We start from the raw sequence: 12,764 nt of genomic DNA, 5'->3' as shown, positions 1-12,764 counted from the left end.
ATTCTCTGCCGCAGAAGACAGTGGGGGACAATTCACTGGATGTTTTCAAGAGAGAGTTAGATTTAGCTCTTAGGGCTAAAAGAATCAAGGGATATGGGGGAAAGCAGCAACGGAGTACAGATTTTAGATGATCAGCCATGATCATATTGAATGGCCTATTCCTACACCTATTTTTCTATGTTTTTCTATATAGCTATGAGGATGTTGGTGTGGATTTATACTGGACTCAAGCGATGTGTGCCCTTACAATGTATACAGTGCATGTAACAGACCCAGGTGTACAGCTCCAGGTATACAGACATGTCCCCCTGTGCACAGTGCAAAGCGCGTTCAGTGTAAATGCACAGCAATATCTTCGTTGCAATGTGAGGTGTACAGCCCCAGGTATACAGACAGGTATACAGAGCTCTTCAGCGGGTAGTCCATAGAGCTCAGAAGACTATCGGAACACAGCTACCAGCCTTGGAGGGCATCTACAACACACAATGCCTCAGAAAAGCCACCAGCATTCACAAAGACTCCTCACACCCCTGCAATAGTCTGTTCGAAATTCTACCATCAAGCAGACGCTACAAGGCCGTCTACGCCCGCACCTCCAGGCTCAGGAACAGCTTAATCCCCAGGGCCATAGCTGCTATGAACCTGTCCTGCTGAGCAGGATGGTCACATCGCACAGCGAACTGGCACAGACCTACTTGGACTTTATTCTGTTTTAAAACAGTTTCTAATTTTGTTTCACTGGGTTGTCTAAATTTATGCTGATTAGCTAATTAATTTATTGCATCGTATGGAAGTCGCATTCCCAATCTCGTTGAACCCCTGTACAATGACAATAAAGATATATTGTATTGTATTGTATGTGCCCCCGTGCACAGTGCAAAGCGCGTTCACGCGGGCCCGCCAGTAAATCCCCCCCCCCCCCCCCCTCCTCCGGCAGCTCACTGTGACGTAGACAAAGGGGTGGGCGGAGGGCGGCGAGCGCTGATTGGTCGGGGGGCGCCGGCGTGTTGCTGATTGATGGTGGGGGGGAGGGGGTTCGAGCGGAGCGCGCTGGCGCGGGCGCGACATTCGCCAGAGCGGGAGCGCGTCGCTCGCGGGGCCGCGCGTCGTCGCCCCACCCCCCCAACCCCTCTCCCGCAGCTGTCGCTTCCGCTTGTGGGACGCACTCGCTCGCGCACCAACTGCCGCCGGGATCCGCCGCGCCGCGCGCCCCGGGACCGTCCCGTCTACCCGCCACCACACGGTAAGAGTCACCTCCTCCTCCTCCTCCTCCACACGGTGAGAGTCGCCTCCTCCACCTCCACACGGTGACAGTTGCCACCTCCTCCATCTCCTCCACCACACGGTAAGAGTCGCCTCCTCCATCTCCACACGGTAAGAGTCGCCTCCTCCATCTCCACACGGTGAGAGTCACCTCCTCCATCTCCACACGGTGAGAGTCGCCTATGAGTTGCTTCCTCCTCCTCCACACAGTGACAGTTGCCTCCAACAACATGGTGAGAGTTGCCTCCTCCATCTCCACACACGGTGAGAGTTGCCTCCTCCATCTCCACACGGTGAGAGTTGCCTCCTCCACACAGTGAGAGTTGCCTCCTCCTCCTCCACACAGTGAGAGTTGCTTCCTCCTCCTCCACACAGTGAGAGTTGCTTCCTCCTCCTCCACACGGTGAGAGTTGCCTCCAACAACATGGTGAGAGTTGCCTCCTCCACACAGTGAGAGTTGCCTCCTCCATCTCCACACGGTGAGAGTTGCCTCCTCCACACAGTGAGAGTTGCCTCCTCCTCCTCCACACGATGACAGTTGCCACCTCCACATGGTGAGTGTTGCCTCCTCCACCTCCACACGGTGACAGTTGCCTCCTCCACACGGTGAGAGTTGCCTCCTCCACACGGTGAGAGTTGCCTCCAACAACATGGTGAGAGGGTGTTTGGAGTCACAGTGAGGGGGTGTTTGGAGTCACTGTGATGGATGTTTGTGTTGGGGTCATGTGTCTTGTGTTCTTTTTCTTTTTTGTGTGACTACTATGTAGTTTCGTTCGGTACCTCGGTACCGAATGACAAATAAAGCTCTGTTCTGTTGAGAGTTGCCTCCTCCACCTCCACACAGTGAGAGTTGCCTCCAACAACACGGTGACAGTTGCCTCCTCCACACGGTGAGAGTCGCCACCTCCTCCTCCACACGGTGAGAGTTGCCTCCAACAACATGGTGAGAGTTACCTCCTCCATCTCCACACGGTGAGAGTTGCCTCCTCCACACGGTGAGAGTTACCTCCTCCACACGGCGAGAGTTGCCTCCTCCACCTCCATACGCTGAGAGTTGCCTATGAGTTGCTTCCTCCTCCACACGGTAAGAGTTGCCTCCTCCTCCACATGGTGACAGTTGCGTCCTCCATCTCCACACGGTGAGAGTCACCTCCACCTCCACACGGTGCCAGTTGCTCCCTCCACCTGGTGAGAGTTGCCTCCTCCTCCACATGGTGGGAGTCGCCTCCTCCACCTCCACACGATGACAGTTGCCTCCTGCACACGGTGACAGTTGCCCCCTCCACCTCCACACGGTAAGAGTTGCCTCCTCCACACGGTGAGAGTTGCCTCCAACAACATGGTGAGGGTTGCCTCCTCCATCTCCACACGGTGACAGTTGCCTCCAACAACACGGTGAGAGTTGCCTCCACCATACGGTGACAGTTGCCTCCTCCACCTCCACACGGTGAGAGTTGCCTCCTCTTCCTCCTCCACCCGGTAAGAGTCGCCACCTCCTCCTCCACACGGTGACAGTTGCCTCCAACAACATGGTGAGAGTTACCTCCTCCATCTCCATATGGTGAGAGTTGCTCCTCCTCCACACGGTAAGAGTTACCTCCTCCACCTCCACGCGGTGGGAGTTGCCTCCTCCACACGGTGGGAGTTGCCTCCTCCACTGAGTGAGTGTTGCCTCCTCCACCTCCACACGGTGGAGTTGCCTCGTCCTCCACACGGTGAGAGTTGCCTCCTTCACCACCACATGGTGACAGTTTCTTCCAACAACATGGTGAGAGTTGCTTCCTCCATCTCCACAAGGTGACAGTTGCCTCCTCTACACGGTGAGAGTTGCCTCCACCACACGGTGAGAGTTGCCTCCTCCACACAGTGAGTGTTGCCTCCACCTCCACACGGTGACAGTTGCCTCCTCCACCCCCACTGCCACACGGTAAGAGTTGCCTCCTCCATCTCCACACGGTAAGAGTTGCCTCCTTCACCTCCACACGGTGACAGTTGCCTCCTCCATCTCCACATGGTGAGAGTTGCCTCCACCTCCACACGGTGAGAGTTGCCTCCACCTCCACACGGTGAGAGTTGCCTCCTCTTCCACACGGTGAGAGTTGCCTCCTCTTCCACATGGTGGGAGTTGCCTCCTCCACCTCCACACGATGACAGTTGCCTCCTCCACACGGTGAGAGTCGCCACCTCCACCTCCACACGGTGAGAGTTGCCTCCAACAACACGGTGAGAGTTACCTCCTCCATCTCCACACGGCGAGAGTTACCTCCTCCATCGCCACACGGCGAGAGTTGCCTCCTCCACACGATAAGAGTTGCCTCCTCCACCTCCACACGGTGGCAGTTGCCTCCTCCACCTCCACGCGGTGGGAGTTGCCTCCCACCTCCACACGGTGGGAGTTGCCTCCTCCACTGAGTGAGTGTTGCCTCCTCCACCTCCACACGGTGGAGTTGCCTCGTCCTCCACACGGTGAGAGTTGCCTCCTTCACCACCACATGGTGACAGTTTCTTCCAACAACATGGTGAGAGTTGCTTCCTCCATCTCCACAAGGTGACAGTTGCCTCCTCTACACGGTGAGAGTTGCCTCCTCCACACGGTGAGAGTTGCCTCCTCCACACAGTGAGTGTTGCCTCCACCTCCACATGGTGACAGTTGCCTCCTCCACCCCCACTGCCACATGGTAAGAGTTGCCTCCTCCATCTCCACACGGTAAGAGTTGCCTCCTCCACCTCCACACGGTGACAGTTGCCTCCAACAACATGGTGACAGTCGCCTCCTCCACACGGTGAGAGTTGCCCCCTCCACACGGTGAGAGTTGCCACCTCCACCTCCACACGGTGAGAGTTGCCTCCTCCACACGGTGACAGATGCCCCCTCCACCACCACACGGTGACAGTTGCCCCCTCCACCACCACACGGTGAGAGTTGCTTCCTCCACCTCCACACGGTGAGAGTTGCCTCCTCCACCTCCACACGATTACAGTTGCCTCCAACAACATGGTGAGAGTTGCCTCCTCCATCTTCACACGGTGAGAGTGGCCTCCTCCACACGGTGCCAGTTGCCTCCTCCACACGGTGAGAGTTGCCTCCTCCATCCGGTGGAGTTGCCTCGTCCTCCAAACGGTGAGAGTTGCCTCCTCCACACGGTGACAGTTGCCTCCAACAACATGGTGAGAGTTGCCACCGCCACACGGTGACAGTTGCCTCCACCCGGTAAGAGTTGCCTCCAACAACACGGTGAGAGTTGCCTCCTCCACCGCCACCTCCACACAGTGAGAGTTACCTCCTCCATCTTCACACGGTGAGAGTTGCCTCCTCCACACGGTAAGGGTTGCCTCCTCCACCGCCACATGGTGAGAGTAGCCTCCTCCACCTCCACACGGTGACAGTTGCCTCCTCCACCTCTACACGGTGAGAGTTGCCTCCACCACACGGTGACAGTCGCCTCCTCCACACGGTGAGAGTTGCCTCCTCCTCCACACGGTGAGAGTTGTATCTTGTGGTCATCACCTCCAAAGAAGAGTCCACCAGGGACTATACTGGAAGTTGACGAGAGAGGGTTTGGTCCAATGGGCCTGGATGGAGGTCTTGTAGGTGGGCATGTCAACAGAGCATTATGGGGGGGCATTCCAGAGGGAAATTGCTTCAGGGGAAAAAAGCTTGGATGTAGGGAATATACACAAAATGCTGGAGTAACTCAGCGGGTCAGGCAGCATCTCAGGAGAGAAGGAATGGGTGACGTTTCCGATCGAGACCCTTCAAGCTGATGTCAGGGGAGGGGGCGGGATAAAGATAGGATGTAGCGGGATACAGGAAGACAGTGGTTCTTGGTCCTCCAAAATATTCCAAATGGAATTTAAACTGGAGGTGGGAGAACTGGGAAGAGGGAGGGGAAAGAGAGGGACAGAGAAACTATCTGAATTTGGAGAGATCAATGTTCATACCGCTGGAGTGTAAACTGCCCAAGCGAAATATGAGATGCTGTTCCTCCAATTTGCACTGGGCCTCACAATGATAATGGAGGAGGCCCAGGACAGAAAGGTCAGACTGGGAGGGGGAGTTGCAGTGCTGAGCCACCGGGAGATCAGGTTGGTTAAGGCGGACTGAGCAAAGGTGTTGAACGAAACGATAGCTGAACCTGCGTTTGGTCTCGCCGATGTAGAGAAGTTGACATCTGGAACAGCGGATACAATAGATGAGGTTGGAGGAGGTGCAGGTGAACCTCTGCCTCATCTGGATGGACTGCTCTTCGTTGAACATTTTGAAGAACATCTTTATTTTTCTTGGTACCGGGGTTCCAAGCAGCGGAGGCATACTCCAAGTGCGGTTGGACTATTGTTCGGTCCAATTTTTTTTTAACAGTTTTGGAACAATGGTGACGTTTCTCTGGACAAAGTTGAGCATCTTTGTGGCTTTGTTTGCAGCATAATGTGACTGGTTATCCCACTTCAGGTTGTTTTGTATTAAGACACCAAGACATTGGAGACAGTCAGTGAGACATGTTTTGTAAGTTAATTGGTGTAATAATAGCGTGTGTAGGATAGTGTTGGTGTGCGGGGATCGCTGCTCGGTACGGACTCGGTGGGCCGAAGGGCCTGTTTCCGCACTGTATCTCTAAACTAAACTGACCTAAACACGGACACTAACATCGTCGCATTCAGACTCTGAAAACTCAAGACTCCCATCCCATCCCCGGTCACTGTCAACTCTCCCAAGTCGCTGTATCATGTAGGGAGGAAGAAACTGTAGATGCTGGTTTAAACCGAAGACAGACAGACGCACACAAAATGCTGGAGTAACTCATGCGATAAGGCAGCATCTCTGGAGAGAAGAAATGGGTGATGTTTCGGGTCGAGACCCTTCTTCAGACTGGTTAGGGATAAGGGACTTTTAAAGGGTCACGAGTGATAGATCACGTGATTGGAGCAGTGAGAGTTGCCACCTCCTCCACACGGTGACAGTTGCGTCCAACAACATGGTGAGAGTTGCCTCCTCCATCTCCACATGGTGAGAGTTGCCTCCTCCTCCACACAGTGAGAGTTGCCTCCTCCACCTCCTCCACACGGTGAGAGTTGCCTCCTCCACCTCCTCCACACGGTGAGAGTTGCCACCTCCTCCTCCACACGGTGACAGTTGCCTCCAACAACATGGTGAGAGTTACCTCCTCCATCTCCACACGTGGTGAGAGTTGCCACCTCCACACGGTGAGAGTTACCTCCTCCACACAGTGAGAGTTGCCTCCTCCACACGGTGAGAGTTACCTCCTCCATCTCCACATGGTGAGAGTTGCCACCTCCACACGGTGAGAGTTACCTCCTCCACACAGTGAGAGTTGCCTCCTCCACACGGTGAGAGTTACCTCCTCCATCTCCACATGGTGAGAGTTGTCTCCCCCACACGGTGAGAGTTGCCTCCACCTCCACACGGTGAGAGTTGCCTCCACCTCCACACGGTGAGAGTTGCCTCCTCTTCCACACGGTGGGAGTTGCCTCCTCCACCTCCACACGATGACAGTTGCCTCCTCCACACGGTGAGAGTTGCCTCCTCCACCACACAGTGACAGTTGCCTCCTCCACACAGTGAGAGTCGCCACCTCCTCCTCCACACGGTGAGAGTTACCTCCTCCACAAGGTGACAGTTGCCTCCTCCACCTCCACACGGTGAGAGTCGCCTCCTCCACCTCCACACGGTGAGAGTTGCCTCCTCCACCTCCACACGGTGAGAGTTGCCTCCAACAACACGGTGAGAGTTACCTCCTCCACCTCCACACGGTGAGAGTCGCCTCCTCCACCTCCACACGGTGAGAGTTGCCTCCTCCACCTCCACACGGTGAGAGTTGCCTCCAACAACACGGTGAGAGTTACCTCCTCCACCTCCACACGGTGAGAGTCGCCTCCTCCACCTCCACACGGTGAGAGTTGCCTCCTCCACCTCCACACGGTGAGAGTTGCCTCCAACAACACGGTGAGAGTTACCTCCTCCATCTCCACACGGCGAGAGTTACCTCCTCCATCGCCACACGGCGAGAGTTGCCACCTCCACACGGTGGCAGTTGCCTCCTCCACCTCCACACGGTGGCAGTTGCCTCCTCCACCTCCACACGGTGGCAGTTGCCTCCTCCACCTCCACGCGGTGGGAGTTGCCTCCTCCACCTCCACACGGTGGGAGTTGCCTCCTCCACTGAGTGAGTGTTGCCTCCTCCACCTCCACATGGTGGAGTTGCCTCGTCCTCCACACGGTGAGAGTTGCCTCCTTCACCACCACATGGTGACAGTTTCTTCCAACAACATGGTGAGAGTTGCTTCCTCCATCTCCACAAGGTGACAGTTGCCTCCTCTACACAGTGAGAGTTGCCTCCTCCACACGGTGAGAGTTGCCTCCTCCACACAGTGAGTGTTGCCTCCACCTCCACACGGTGACAGTTGCCTCCTCCACCCCCACTGCCACACGGTAAGAGTTGCCTCCTCCATCTCCACACGGTGACAGTTGCCTCCTCCACCTCCACCTCCACACGGTGACAGTTGCCTCCAACAACATGGTGACAGTCGCCTCCTCCACACGGTGAGAGTTGTCCCCTCCACACGGTGACAGTTGCCCCCTCCACCACCACACGGTGAGAGTTGCTTCCTCCACCTCCACACGGTGAGAGTTGCCTCCTCCCTCCCTCCTGACCCCATTCACCTGCCTTCTCCCCATAACCCCTGGCACCTGAACAGGCCCATCATGTTTGTGCTAGCCCTCGTGCCGAGTGGTTCTGCCCCTCACAAGGGGCAGTAAAGTTGTATTGAGTCAATGCAGAACAGGGTGGCTGCTTAGACTCGGAAAGGAATCTGTCATCTTGCCCAACAAGGTGCCCACTAGGACTCCATCCGGTCGCACTGTCAACTTGCCCAAGTATGTGGAACCTTCTGCATTGCTTGAAGATTCTGCCAGTTATCTTTAATGGTTAAAAGCAGCTTATTACTGTGGGCATGATGGTGGCACAGCGGTAGATTTGCTGCCTTACAGCGCTAGAGATCCAGATTCGATCCTGACTATGGGTGCTGTCTGTACAGAGTTTGTACGTTCTCCCTATGACCTGTGTGGGTTTTCCCCAGGTGCTCCGGTTTCCTTCCACATCCCAAAGACGTAGAGGTTTGTGGGTTAATTGGCTTGGTAAAATTGCAATTGTCCTTAGTGTGTGTAGGGTAGTGTTAATGTGCGGGGATTGCTGGTCGGTGCGAACTCCCTATTCCTTTTCTCCAGATGCTGCCTGACCCGCCGAGTTGCTCCAGTACTTTGTGCTTATCAAAGGAACTGATTGTTGACTTTAGAGGCATCATAAGTCTGACCCGCTGAGTTACTGCAGCTTTTTGTGTCTATCTTAGATGTGATGGTTGTGTTGGGCAATGTTAGAAACCTATGACCTTGCATTGTGTGACCCAAGTCAGGTTACCCACAGACTCGGCTTCCATTGGGACAGTCAAGCGACCCACCCCATTGATGTAGTTTTGTCATGCCACATTAATCCTTCTCCACATCATTGCGTTGCCACCCAACTGACGAATATCATGACATGAGATCTGTAAACACTCAAAACGACCTTGTTATCAGTTCCAAACACGGTGCTGCTGGTTCTGTGAATAGGCACCAGTGAGCGATTTTGTATTTCATCTGAACAAGTTAGCGTTTCTCAAGTGGTGCGGTTAATGCCCTAAAGAACACTAAGAGGCCTGGATAGAGTGGATGCGAAGGGGATGTTTCCACTGGTGGGAGACCAGAGGCCACAGCTTCAGTATAAAAGATCATACCTTTAGAAAGGAGATGAGGAGAAATGTCTTTAAGTCAGAGTTTCAGTTTAGTTTATTGTCACGTGTAAAGAGGTACAGTGAAAAGCTTTTTGCTGTGTGCTAACCAGTTAGCAGAAATACAATACGTGATTACAATCAATCCATTTACATTATAAGGGAATAACGTTTAGTGCGAGGTAAAGCCAGCAAAGTCTGAGGGACATCAGAGGTAGATAGTAGTTTAGCGCTGTCTCCCCGGTTGTGGTAGGATGATTCAGTTGCCTGATAACAGCTGGGAAGAAACTGTCCCTGAATGTGGTGATGTGCATTTTCACACTTCTATACATTTTGCCTGATGGGAGAGGGGAGAAGAGGGAGTGGCCAGGGTGCGACTCGTCCTTGATTATGCTGCTGACCTTGCCGAGGCAGCGCGAGGTATAAATGGAAACAATAGAAGAGAGGTTGGTTTGCGTGATGGCCTGGGCTGCGTCCATCATTTTGCTGCAATTTCTTACGGTCCTGGATGGAGTTGTTCCCAAACCGAGCTGTGATGTATCCTGATAAAATGCTTTCCATGGTGCATCTGTAGAGGGTGGTCAATCTGTGGAATTCATTGCCACAGGCGGCCAAGTCATTGTGTATTTTTAAGATGGAGATTGACAGAGTCTTGATTAGTAAGTGGTCCAGGTACTCATCACCCCCCATGTTTAAAAAAAAAAGTGTCCCACTCATCGCAAGGATGTGCAGGTTTGTGGCTTAATTGGCATCTAAAATTGTCCCCAGCGTGTCGGGAGTGGATGCACAAGTGGAATAACATAGAACCAGTGTGAATGGGAGGTCGATGGTCGAACTATACTAAACTAATATGCATAAATGCTGCTCTAATAAGTTGGCATTAGCTGTCATGAATGCTTAGTTTCAACAAGACAAAATAAGTGAAAAAGTAGAAACAAGGAACTGCAGATGCTGGTTTATACCAAAGGTAGACAAAATGCTGGAGTAACTCAGCAGTTCTGGCAGTATCTCTGGAGAAAAGGGTGACGGGTCAAAGTATGAAGAAGGGTCCCACCTGGAATGTTACTCGTCCTTTTTCTCCAAAGGCGCTGCTGAGTTACTCCAGCACTTTGTGTCTACCTTCAAAATAAGTGAGAAGCTGATCATGCAGAGGAATAAAACTGAACCTTGAGAGCAAGACAAAACAATCTGAAAATAAAAGTGCTGGAGTAAGTCAGTAGGTCAGGAGCATCTGCGGAGAACATGGACAGGCAAGGTTTTGGGTCGGGACCCTCCTTCAGACTGATTGTAGTAGGGGAGAAAAGCTGGAAAGGAGGTGGGCACGGGACTAAGCCTGGCAAGTGATAGGTGGATACAGGTGAGGAGGGTTTATAAATGTTAGTTGTCAGTTAAGTTATTCAGCATTCTACATACTTGTATAAATCGAGGGAGAAAATGTACCCGTTTTGCTTAGTGAGAGTTGTGCCTAAAGAAAAATGTTTTTTATTGCGTGGTACGGTGGCGTAGTGGTAGAGCTACTACCTCACAGCGCCGGAGACCAGGGGTTGATCCTGACTACGGCTGCTTGCCTGTACAGAGTTTTTTGTACGTTCTCCCTGTGACCTGCGTGGGTTTTCTCTGAGAACTTCGGTTTCCTCCCACACTCCACAGAAGTACAGGTTTGTAGGTTAATTGGCTTGGTATAAATGTAAAATTGTCCCTAGTGTGTGTAGGGTATTGTTAATGTGTGCGGGGATTGCTGGTTGGTGTGGAATCGGTGGGCCGAAGGGCCTGTTTCCATATTGTATCTCTAAACTAAACAACTCTTGAATTCCCTAATTTTTGTTTTGCTGTTTCCCCTGCAGCTGTCTGATTTACTCTTTGAACATCGTAAACAGGTTCTGTTTGCAGTGTTATCTCAAAATTCCAGATAAACAAAGTTCGGACTTTTCCACTCTTAGTTTGAGTCGAACCCAGTTCAAGTTGGGAGCTTTGCCGCAACAATATTTGGAGTTAAAGGCATTCTATTTTATTTTATCCAATGATATAACATTTATCTGTTTAAAATAAAATGCTGCAATTTGCTTTAGTTTAGCATAGTTTAGTTTAGCGCAGTTTAGTCTAGTTTAGTTTAGTTTCGTATAATTTAGTGTAGTGTAGTCTAGTTTAGTATAGTTTAGAGATATAGCATGGAAACGGCCCTTCGGCCCATTGATTTCAAGCCGACCATCAACCACCCGTTCACACTAGTTCCATCTTATCCCACTTCCTCATCCAATCCCTACACACCCTAGGGGCAATTTACAGAGGGCCAATTAACCCACATGTCTTTGGGATGTGGGAGGAAACTGGAGCTCCTGGAATAAATACATGCGGTCACAGGGAGAATCTGTTCCCATAGCCGACTTCCGCGGCCGATCGACGGGTCGAATTCTCCGCCTGCGGCCGGGTTTCTGGAACTCTGGCCCGGCTGGAGCCGGCAGATCCATTCCCATAGCCGACTTTGAAGACCGACTTTGCAGACCGGTATTCCAGCCCTCTCGGCAGCCTAAGCAGACCGTTCCGGTGCCGTTGGACTCCTCTCAGAGGCGTGGCCTCTGTTGGTCTGGCAAAACGAATAATCCAGGAAGGTTCTGGAACCAAGGATGCTGGATAATCGATGGTGGGCATGTATATTTAGGGCCAAGGTAAATCAGTTTCAAGCAGGAAAGGCATCAGCAGACACCTGTTTTCTTTGTTTCTGTAAACAGCTGCGAAGGAAAAAAAAAAGGCCTTGGGGGGAAAAGATGATGAAGTAAAACTAATTGCCTTTCAGGGCGGCACAGCTGTCAGGGCGGCACAGCTGTCAGAGCTGCTGCCTCACAGCGCCACAGATCCGGGTTAGATCCTAATCTCAGGTACTGTGTGTGGAGTTTGCACGTTCTCACTGTGACTGCGTGGGTTTCCTCTAGATGCTGCGGTTTCCTCCCACATCCCAAAGACATGCGGGTTTGCAGTTCAATTGGCTCCTGTAAATAGCCCCCACAGTGCGAAGGGAGTGGATGAGTAAGTGGGATGACATAGAACTAGTGTGGGAACGGGTGATCGATGGTCGGCGTGGACTGAAGGGCCTGTTTCCCTTCTGTATCTATAAACTCCCAAAGAACTGACAGCGGTATGCACTGTATGTTTTCTGAGGGCGGAGACCTTTAGGATTATTGCCCTAATTTCTGATTATCGTAGTAAAGGTGGGGCAAATGTATATTTAAATATTAGTAATGTTCCAACGTGGCAGCACTTTGTGTGTCATTGCTGTACAATGTTATCATGCTGCACTGACAATTTAACAGCATTAATCATTTAGTTATTTTCTATATAGTCACGATGAAACAATAGAGACATCTCACCTATCTAGAATTTAATAATAAACAGTGGAGTTATTCTGCACTCTTAGAGCAGAGTGAAGTGAAGCTTCACATCAATCAGCAAATTGGATTTTAGTTTCTCAAGTTTTAAATATTAAATAAAGTTTAAAAAAAAAAAGGACAACTGGGGCGGGAGTAGTGACTGGGAGGGGAGGGGGGGAAGAGCGATCGGCTGGGGGGCGGGGCTGCTGCTACATGCGGCGGAGATAGGACTTTTCGGTGAACTTTTGTAACTGCCGGCACCAAAACGTGGCGATTCTTGTGAACAACCCATTAACACTATCCTACAAACACCAGGGACAATTTTGTATTGATACCAAGCCAATAACCTACAAA

General features: G+C 52.0%; 1 protein-coding gene across 2 annotated transcripts in view; it reads left to right on the top strand.

Annotated features, from left to right (window-relative positions):
• The first annotated feature begins 1,127 nt into the window (after positions 1–1,127).
• lipf (lipase, gastric) overlaps positions 1,128–12,764 on the top strand; it is a 35,869-nt gene continuing 24,232 nt past the window's right edge. The window contains exon 1 of one of the 2 annotated variants that reach the window (XM_078413143.1): positions 1,128–1,243. The gene's annotated coding sequence lies outside the window, so the exon portion shown is untranslated. The remainder of the gene's footprint in view (positions 1,244–12,764) is intronic. The other variant, XM_078413145.1, reaches the window with a different exon arrangement.

The sequence above is a fragment of the Rhinoraja longicauda genome, chromosome 16 (assembly GCF_053455715.1).
Source record: "Rhinoraja longicauda isolate Sanriku21f chromosome 16, sRhiLon1.1, whole genome shotgun sequence".
Lineage (NCBI taxonomy): Eukaryota > Metazoa > Chordata > Chondrichthyes > Rajiformes > Arhynchobatidae > Rhinoraja > Rhinoraja longicauda.
This window is presented reverse-complemented; position numbering and strand designations above follow the sequence as displayed.